Below are 9,875 nucleotides of genomic sequence, written 5' to 3'. Positions count from 1 at the left end.
AATGTCTATACATTGTTATACACAATGTTATACACAACAGATTCTGCATGCTGACATGTGCACACTTATCCATGCACTTACCAGCGTGTATATCTGTATGTCCATATCCAGAGTCTAGATCCATGTCAATACCTATCTAGCTCTCCAGATGTGTATAGACACACACAGATCGCGAGAGGAGAGAGGGAGTGTGGAGGTGAAATAAATGGACGGATTCGTGGTAAATGGTATGCACGTGAATTTTATACTATTGCTTCAACTTGTTTTAACTTTGCGTTCCTTCCCAAATGCGGTTCAGGGCGAGCTGTGCCCCCAGCCGGCCCAGGGAGGGGCTCAGAGGAGAGCCGTGGGAGCTGTGGGCCTTGCCGACAGGACAGGAGTCCTGAGTCTGCTGGCATCATCCCCATTTCAGACGCTCCCTCTGCCACCCTCGTGCGTGCCCTCAGATCCAGGAACCCCAAGCAAGGAGGGACTTGCAAACTGTGAGGCCAGAGTTTGGGCAAGTGTCCAGATGGCTACCGGCGGGCCCTGGGCTCCCCTCCGCCCTGCACAAGGGGGACTGGGCTGCTCTCCCCAGGCTCAGGACCTGCGACCCGTTTCCTCATGTCTGTGTTGGCACCAGCTGGGCTCAGGGCCTTTGCCACAACCCTGGGTGTTCAGGTCCAGCTTGGTCACTGCCACCGGGGGCGTCCCACTGAGCAGATGCCAAAGCTTGTAGGAAGCAAATCCTGTGCCAGCCAAGCCCAGGCCTCTATCATGTCCGGCCCCAGGCTGGGCCTCCCCGTGCACGGACCACGGGAAGCCTGCAGACAGGGAGATGTGATTGGCCCTCCAATCTCTGCTCTGCTCGGGTGCTTAAGAAGGCAGCTCCCTGCTGGCTGGCATTTGGCACCTCCAGGAAGGGGCAAGACCTTCCCGAGGATTTCTGAGCAGGAAGCAAGGCGGGAAACCTTACCCTGCCAATTTATACCACTCCTATCAATGGGGACCAGAATAACCAAGGAGCTTCCTCTCATGTGACGGTTGGTAGCGCTCCTGCTCCCAGCACTGCGACGAGAAGGATCCTGAGGCCTGTCCAGGTTTGAAAAGGGCATTGATGATGCACTGGTCGTGGCTGCAGGTGTGGAACAGGAGACTAGCCGGGATCACGCCCCATATTTGCTATCCCCAAGGTACGGCCTTTCCTTTCCCAAGTCATAGCGTGACCTCCAGTAGAGCGGTCATGAGAGGTCCTTAGCAGAGTTATTATCATCATTGTCATTACTACTATTACTGCTGTATTCTCACTATAACTACGAGTTATCGAGTAGCTACTCTTAGCCAGGCACTTCATAGCTGCGTCCTCAAAACAGTCCTAAAGGTATTAAGAGAATGATCAAGGGCTGGAGTCTTCACCTCAGATAGCTGTTGAATTGGGGGTTGGGCACCTAACCCCATTTTACAGTTGAGGCAACTGAGGCGCACTAGGTATCCTATGGCAAGGAGGTAGTGGAGCCCAGAGAGGACCCCGGGCCTGGGCACTCTCCCCCTGCCACGCCCCCCTCCTCCATCCACCCTTCCCATCCCAGGGCCTGGCCTCAGGCCGCCTTATCCGGACCACCCCCCACCCCTGAGCCTGCGCTCCCCCCACCTCCGCAGGCAGAGCCCTGAGTGCCGCTGGGAGGGGTGGCAAGGTTGGGGGGGTTCCTCACAGCCCCCACAGGCAGTGGATGGGGGCCTCTGCATCCGTTACTTGCCCCCAGCCCAGGCTCTGCCCACCACACAGCATTGATAGATAGTTTGTGAAATACCCCAAGCTTGCGGTTGACCAGAATTCTGAAATAATTCCATTGAGACCGGAATTCATGCAATGTTCTGTATCCTGATGTGGTAAAGAAGGCAGCCGCGGCAGGGGGGCCAGGGGATGTGACAGCCGAGGATGGCAAGGCAGCCTCCAGGCCCTGCAGCAGGGCTCCTGCCCCCCCCCTCGCCCACGGGCTCCGGAAGGCCCATCTGACAGGAGTGGAGCCCTGATAAGCACCACCTGACCAGGAGGCCCCAGGCAGAGAGATTAATGCATAAATTGTCAACAACCTCCCCACGCTGCACCCCCACAGGGGGAGAGGAGGAGATGGGGGGGCACACTGAGAAAGGAAGGACAGAAGGGGCCTCCAGCAGAGATAGCCAGAGGACAACTCGGCCTGCCCCAAGCCCTCAGCCTCGGCCTCGCTCCCCGGCCTGCGGTGCCCCAGCCCCCAGCCCCCAGAGAGTGAGGCCGAGCCAGCATTATGGCAACCAAGTTCACTGCTGAGCTAGCCCTTGGCCACGCCAGCCCTGGACTGCAGGCCGCCTCAAGCTGGAAGCCGTGGGGTTGACTCCCAGGCTCTGCCCAGACTGGGGCCTCCGGCAAACCAGGGCTCTACCGGGCCTGGCCGCCTCCTTGGCTGGGGCACCGGCAGGGAATGGGGACGTCTCCCAGGCCTCAGCGCCGTCCTGCGGGGCAGCCCTCTATTTCTGCGGCTGGGAAGGGGCAGGCCTGGGGTGGCTCTGGGGTCACCGTGTTCAGGGCCTCCCTCACACTGGTCATCAGGCTCAGGTCGATGGAGTGTCCCTCCACAACGGCAAACCAGAAGCCCAAAGGCAGACTAGTGGGCTTCTATAAAGCAAACTGCAGTCACTGAGAGAGCCGCAGAGAAAGCACTGCCTTCACTCCGAGGTTATCAGTTTCCCACGTTTTAAGAGAAAAATGCCTTTTCTCTGAAGAAATGATGGTATTAGCAAGTCAGACATGGCGAACTAAAGCCCCACAGGTGTATCTGGTTTGCTGCACAGGTATCCGGGCACCTGTCTGCAGACTGTCTAGTGCATTCTTTCAAGCTGTGTTTCCCAGCTTTGCTCTGGCAGCTCTGGCAAGTCTGAGCCCACGCTGTCTTCAGGCCCCTGGCCTGGAGCAGAGCTGCAGGTGCTCTTCAAGGTGCCCTGTGCCCAGGCCCTGCCTCTCCCTCTCACTCTCCTGCCCCGCCCTGCCTGCCAGTCACCCAGAGTTACTTTGTCACCATCTCAGCACAACGTAGAGTCAGTCACACCACACAGGTGCCCACATCGTCAACTGCTCCCTCCCTGGCCCTTGTGCCCCAAATTAGGGGACCTCAGCCCAAGCTCCAGCCCCTTACCCTGAAGGCCCTGCCGCCTATGTCTGAATTCCTCCACAGGCGAGGATGTGCCAGGGCCCATGGGTGCGGTCCCAGGTTGCACACGCCATGGAGAGTGGAGGTTACTGCCCGCAGAACAGCGAGGATCCGAAGTGGGGGCCCCAGTGCTGTTCTGGGTGGCCCCACCAGCAGGAGCAGGTTGGGGTTCCCAGGTGACATCCTGGTCCCTCTGGACCCGGTTCCTTCTCGGCCAGTCCACCTCTGCTCAGGCACGCGGTGTCGCAGCTCTCGTCACTGATGCCTTTTCTTGCAAGCAGCCCCCGCAGCTGATGGCCAAGCTGGGCCATGGTGGCCTCAGGGGAGGCAGGGGAGGCAGGGGAGGCAGGGATTGTACAGGAGAGTATGGGTCAGGGCTGGGAGCCCGGGAGGCTGGGCAGAGCAGGCACAGGGCACGGCTGCTGCCCCAGCCGAGGGCTGCCAGACGGAAACATGGGGCCCCTAGGGCTCGATCATCTGAACTTTTCCAGATGGGGGAATAGCTCTGGACTTTCCAATATTGAAAAGGAATTCAACCTTTCATGATGAAAACATTCTGCAGAAGGAAATGCACCCGACACCAGCCGGCACAACCTCCAGGGGGCAGCAAGCCACCCTCCCGCTCCAACACGCAGCCCAGGTGTGGAGCGCACACAGGCCAGCCCCTGCCACACCAGCGGAGCGTCTCCTCCGGGCCCACACCTGAGTCAGACCCCACCCCAGGCCTCAGTGAGCTAGGCGGGCAGGGGCAGATCACGTAAGAGCGGTGAGATACAGTATCCCCAGGGAACTCCCAAGAACCGCAGTGAAGCCCTCCTCGGGAGGGAGGCCGGCCCCTGGGCTGTGGGAGCTGGGGCTTCTACTTCTCTCTTTCTGCTCCTCTGATCTGGTGATCAGGATTACTTGTACACTTGTTTTTAACACGGTGCGCATATTTTATTAAATCTGGATGTAAATCACCGCAGGGATGCTGGTACAACACAGTAACTCAAGAGTAAGGAAATGAAAGGCCTCGGGCCCCTCCCGGAGGGGGGAGGGGAGAGCATTAAGCCTTCCCCTGGGTGGTGCCGGAGGCTGGGTGCCCGAGGCTAGGGGGAGAAATGACCGTGGCACATGTCAGGAATGATGGGCACTGGCTGGGGCCCCAGGAAGGCTGCTACTGTCACTAAACCCGCAGCCACCAAGCAGAATCTCCCAGGAGGGTGGTGTGAGGATGTAGGTGTGAGTCCTGGTTCTGCCGCTTACCTGGCACATGGCCTTTCATCCGACCTCCCCATGCGCCATTTCTTCACTTATTCAATGAAGGTTGTTAGAGGCCATCTATGAGAAGCACCAGGAGAGCCTGAGGGCTGCCCCAGGGCCCACGGCACCAGTAGGGGCCAGGAGAAGGCCTGACCCACCGCTGCCGGAGAGGCCGGGGAGGCTGTACCTCATCCACACAAGGCTGAACCCCAGTAGCCACCTAGGGCTCATGGTCTGCTCTCTGCCTCCCCGCACACTGAGCCGCAGGCCCCTCTCCTGCCACAGGGTCGTGTAAGAGCAGAAACCACAGCCTCTGGCCCAGGGCTTCCTCTCTGAGGTCCCAGAGGCCCTGGGGTCCTGGAAGCAGCCCCTTGGTGTATCTGCAGGCTCCCAAAGCCTGTCCCGCAGCTTTGGCAACTGCAAAGACCTGAGCCATGTGGCCCAACTTCTCACCTCAGAGCTGGTCTCTTGGTTCAGACCCCTGGGACCATCTTTTCCTAAACTCTGGTCTCCTTCCCAGCAGCCTCCGCCCTGGGGTGACTGTGATAACCAATGGCAGGAGGATATCAGGGGCTCGTCACAGGGTCTGGCTTGGAGCAGGGGCTCCATGGTCAAGGTGGACAATTATCCAGCACCCATTTTTCTGAGTGCTCTGCCACCACCGATTTTGTCTAAATCTTGGCAAGAGGTTTAGGCGGCCATTCCAGAGATGATCGGAGGTTACAAATGAGCAAACCCACGTAGGCAGTTTGCCTGCAAATGAGGTGGGCAAGATGACACAGCCAGGAGGGTGGGAGCCGGGACTGAACCCAATCAGGCGGCTCCAGCATCCGGGACGCCACCCACGCCACCCTGCATGCAGGTGCCACACTTCTTCATTCCTCCCAAGCAGAATTTGGGCCCCCTCAACAGAGCTGCTCGGTGCCAGACACCAGATACCCGCTGGCGAAGCCACCCATGGCCGAGGTGCGGATTCCCTGGGCGGGGGTGCCCTCTGGTGGCCATGGGCTCAGTCCCTGCGGCCCAGGTGGGTCTTTAGATCAGGTGAGGTGGGCCCATTCACCATTCCGGGGCCAGGAGCTGCCCCACTTTGCAAAGGGGGTGCAGAGCCCCCCAAAACAAAGCATTAACTTTGTCCAGGGCCGCAGAATGCATCCCCAGAAGGATGAAGAAGCCAGTCATGCTGTGGAGAGGCTGGCCTGTGGGGTGACGGGGGTACCCACATCCACTAAGAGCCTGCTGCGTGCTCTGCAAGCACAGCCCCCCGTGACTCCTATCTTATTCCTGGCATTTGTTAAGATGGCAAGGAGGACTTTACCGAAGAGGGGCTACGGCAGTGGGGGACAGAATCGGGGGCGAGCTCTGAAGACAGCTGCCTCCGCTACCCTCCCCCTCCCCAGTGGAGTCAGTCTCACAATCTAATTTAACTTTAAATGAATCTCTGTATTCCAACCTTAAGTGGAAAACCAGTTTTATTTGCCTAAAGAAAACGTAACTGCAAAAAGCAACCAAGATATGAACCAGGTCCAAGCACAGAAGAGTGACGGAAGGCCTGGGGTTTGGAAGTCCCTCTGCCTTTGCAGATTACGTGTTCCCAGGGGGCAGGCCCATGCTGCCCGGCCTGGGGCTTTCTCCCAGACCCCCCTGCGAGTCAGGGTTCTTCTCAACTCCCCTGGGCACCACCACTCCCCAGTCTCCATTCCCACCACAGGCTGCGCTAGGGGGACGCTACTTCACAGCAGACTGGGATTTTGGAGCAGGGCGCCTCTGGGAGCAGGCGGGGGCGGCCTCTCGCTGTGCCGACTGCACCATGGAACCAACCATCTGTCGGCCAGTCCCTACCACCAGGCATTGCCCCAGTTTTGACCCAATGGTTATGGGGCCCCGAAGAGCCGCTTCTCCTCTCTGGCTGCCAGGCCTCACTGTAACTGGAATGATTTGCGCTCCCTCCCCAGATCTGGTGTTCAGCAGAGATGCAGCAGCCACCCTGGGCAAAGCACATAAAACAGGGTGTCACCACTAGAGGGGGCACATGATGGCCAAGCTGGCAGAGTCTGGACTCTCCTCCCAAATGACCAGGGTGCCTTTGACCAGACGCCCCTGAGCCGCCCGAGGGGAGATGAAGGCGCCATCAATGGGGCGCATAGGGTTGAGAGCATAGGGTAGAGAGGCGTGTGCCGGGGTGCAAGGACGGCCGGAATGACACGCAGCCACAGGAAGGACCCAAGCAGTCAGGCCAAGTGAGACCAACCAGAACCCGAGTCTGCCCTGCAGCCACACACGTCTCCAGGACGCACACACAGCCCAGGCCTGTGCTTTCAGAGTGCAGGTCCCTGGGACAGGGAGGGAAACCACGGTTATGAAGACTGAAGGGGACTCAGGATCCAGAGTCAGAGGCAGGCAGTGCCCCAATGCCCACACTGGGGTGGCCTCCGAGACCAGCTCAGCCAGAACCTGCAATTCACAAGTCCTGAAGGGGCTCGAGTGCTCCCCACCCCCGCCCCACACAGCAATAAGCCACAACTGCTATGATTATGCTTTTGCGCCAGATGTTTCCATCCGCAGTTTCCATCTTTGTAAGGTGTGATTTTGCCTGTTGTTTGAATGGGAACCAGGTGGAAAGAATTTAAGTGGCTTGCAGAAGCAAGATTCAATTCCGGGGAGATCAGAGGCCACCCTCTCCCCAAGCTGCCCCAAGCTGCCTCCCACCACCTTCACCCCCCACACACACACTCACACGCACGCGTGTGCACATACATACAGACACATCCTGGGAGCTCCTCTTCCCCTCCCAGTGTGCAGAGAAACCCCAGCCCGATACTCACCCCCAAATCACTGCTCTCTAACCTTGTGAAGATGAAAAGGGATCCCCTCCTCAGGCCTCAGTCTCATCCTGACAACCCCCTACCAGTCCCCGCCTGCTAGAGCCCTCGCCTGGGGCCAGTCACCAAGGAGCCCCTCCGTTCTCCTTCCTGGCCCCCTCTTGGCTCTGAGCACCCCGTGGGATGACCCAGCCTCACATCACAGGGAGGTCTGGGCTCTCTGGAAGAGCTCCGGTGCCAGAGGGTAGGCAGCTGCGCCTCAGGCTGGGCTTCATCCAATACCCCCTCACTGTGCACAGGCCCTGCTGGGGGCTGCCCGCTAGAGGAGGGGGGTTGTGAGCAAGGAAAGGAGGCCCGCAGTGGGAGAGTGCTGGCACTGGGCCAGGATGCCAGGTGCCCACTGTGCAAGCTCTGGGGGCCGCGAGGTGACTAGAAGTAGTTCCCAACACAGCAGAGTGTCCATTCTATTATGATAGGTTTGTTTCTTTGGGTTTCTAAGGGCCATGAGGGCAGGGACCTTGCCTGAGTCCCCAGGGCCAAGGGCAGCACATGCTGAGTGACCCCCTGGCCCACATCAGCCGGCCCAGCAGTGGTTGTGTGTGTCATCCATCTGTGCCCATTTGTCTGTGAACCCGGGCAAGGGCCATGGGTGTGGGAGGGCACACAAGACTGTCCTGCTTACCATGTCCCGGTGCCTAAAACCGTGCCTGAGACCTAGTGAAGATATTTGTTAAATCTGCCGCAGGCAGGCAGTGATGTCTCTTGAACTCTGCTGAGAGCGAGCTCTCCATCTAGGGAGCCAGCAGTCGGCTCCACTTCAGAAAGCAGTGCCTTTGCCTTTAGTGGGAGTAGGGGCCTCCCAGACACCCAGGAGACAGAGAAGACCACCCAGGAGGCAAAGCTTGAAAGGTTTCTGCCAGGCCTCCCAGATCCCTCTAGCCCCCAACCACCTCCAGTGTCGGACAGACGAACAACATGGCCTCCGAGACTGCCCTCCAATCTCTCCCAATCAATGCCATCCATTCCTTCTCTTTCCCGCCCCCTCTCATGACTGGCCCCTTTTCTCCTGGATCTGCAACCCCCTTCACCTCCTTTCTTCCCAACAGGATTTAAAGGAACACCTGTCTTTCTCATCTTAAGATCTTTCTGGACTCCATCTTTCCAGATTATCAATATAGGGGGCTGACATTTGGGCCCCTCTCTCTGCGTCATCCCCCCACATTCAAATCCTTCAGACCCTGGAATTACTACTCTTAAAGATGCCCCCATTTTGACTCTTTCCCAGGGTCCAATGTTACTAATGGTTTGCTCACTTCTGTTTCCCTAGGTCTGGGGCCTGTTACATAATCATGGTGCCAATGACCTGATGGAAGCTAACAATTTAAAGGGCAGGGTTAGGTTGGAGGCACATAGTGAACTTGGCCATCATAAGGGAGACATTGCATTCTGCTCTGGCTGGGGTCTATGCAAGTCTGGCGATTCCACCGTCTCTCCCCTCGCCCCCCAAGCCGGTCCAGGCCAGTGACAGCCCAGTCCCCACGTCCCAGACCAGAGTTTCAGAGTCCAGCCCAACTTCAAAATGGCGCCAGGCCTGGTCCAAAGCAGCAGGTCTGTGCGGAGGCCATGGGCCCTGGGGTTCGCCTGGGGGCGTTTCCTGTCTGGGCCTGCGGCCCCCAACTGCTGGCAACGCGGTTTCCGGCGGGGCTGCGGCCGGGACCTGCACTATCAGCTCGGCACCAGACGCCCGGTCAGGATACTTGTGGTGAAACTGTGAGGGCGCACTCGGCCCTTGGGGTTTTCTCCCGTGTCAGCCTCTTAAGACAAATGGAGGGGGGAAAGTGACACCCAGTCCTTCTTCAGCTGTGCACCCCCTCCCTGAACTGCCAGCAGCTGCCCAAGGCTGGGGGCCTGCTGCATGACACCAATGACCACCAAGGTAGCTTAAAGCTGTGTCTGTGAAGGAGGCCGGGCCCAGGCCACTGCAGTCAGGCGACCCGGCCATGGCTGGACAGAATGGCCTGGCCTGGAGTTCTCAGCAGGGGCGAGGACACCCCAGGGAAGCGCTCCTCTCTGCCCACCACAAGGGCCTCGTAGAGGTCAGGGTAGGTAGTTCTGAAACCCAATGAGAGGAATTTGGTATCTGGGGAGCCTCACCCAGCTTCAAAGCAGCCAGGTCTGGGCTAAAGCTTTACACTCTGGGCCCCACTTCGTCTCCTGCTCCGAGATTTACAAAGGAGGGTGGGGGTACTGAGGCTCTATTTGCTATGAGGGAAACCGAGGACCAGGGAGGCGGGGGCCTGCCATTGGCCGAAGACAACATCCCAGAGCTAGGGATGAGATGCGAGGAGGCTGGGGGTGGGGTGGGGTGGGGCGGGTAGGCGGTGGATGTCTCAGAGAGCGCCCAGCCCAGAATTAGGGTTAGCCACGGGCCTCGGCCAGTCCAGCTTACCCCGCGGCCCTCACTGGGTTTCTGGGAACCCGAGTCCCCAACGCCCGTGGGCAGAGCCTTGGCCCAGCTCGGGCACCAAACGCTAGACCCAGCTCTGGTCCAGGTAGTTCCGGGACATGCGCCACTAGATGGCGCCACAGCCAGAACATTGGTTTTGGGGAATGACGTAACGCCCTGCCTTTACTGTAGGCGCAA

The sequence above is a fragment of the Talpa occidentalis genome, unplaced genomic scaffold (assembly GCF_014898055.3).
Source record: "Talpa occidentalis isolate TD23 unplaced genomic scaffold, MPIMG_talOcc4v2.1 talOcc4.10, whole genome shotgun sequence".
In the NCBI taxonomy this organism is placed as follows: Eukaryota; Metazoa; Chordata; class Mammalia; order Eulipotyphla; family Talpidae; genus Talpa; species Talpa occidentalis.
The sequence above is the reverse complement of the archived record's forward strand: the minus strand, read 5'-3'. Positions refer to the sequence as shown.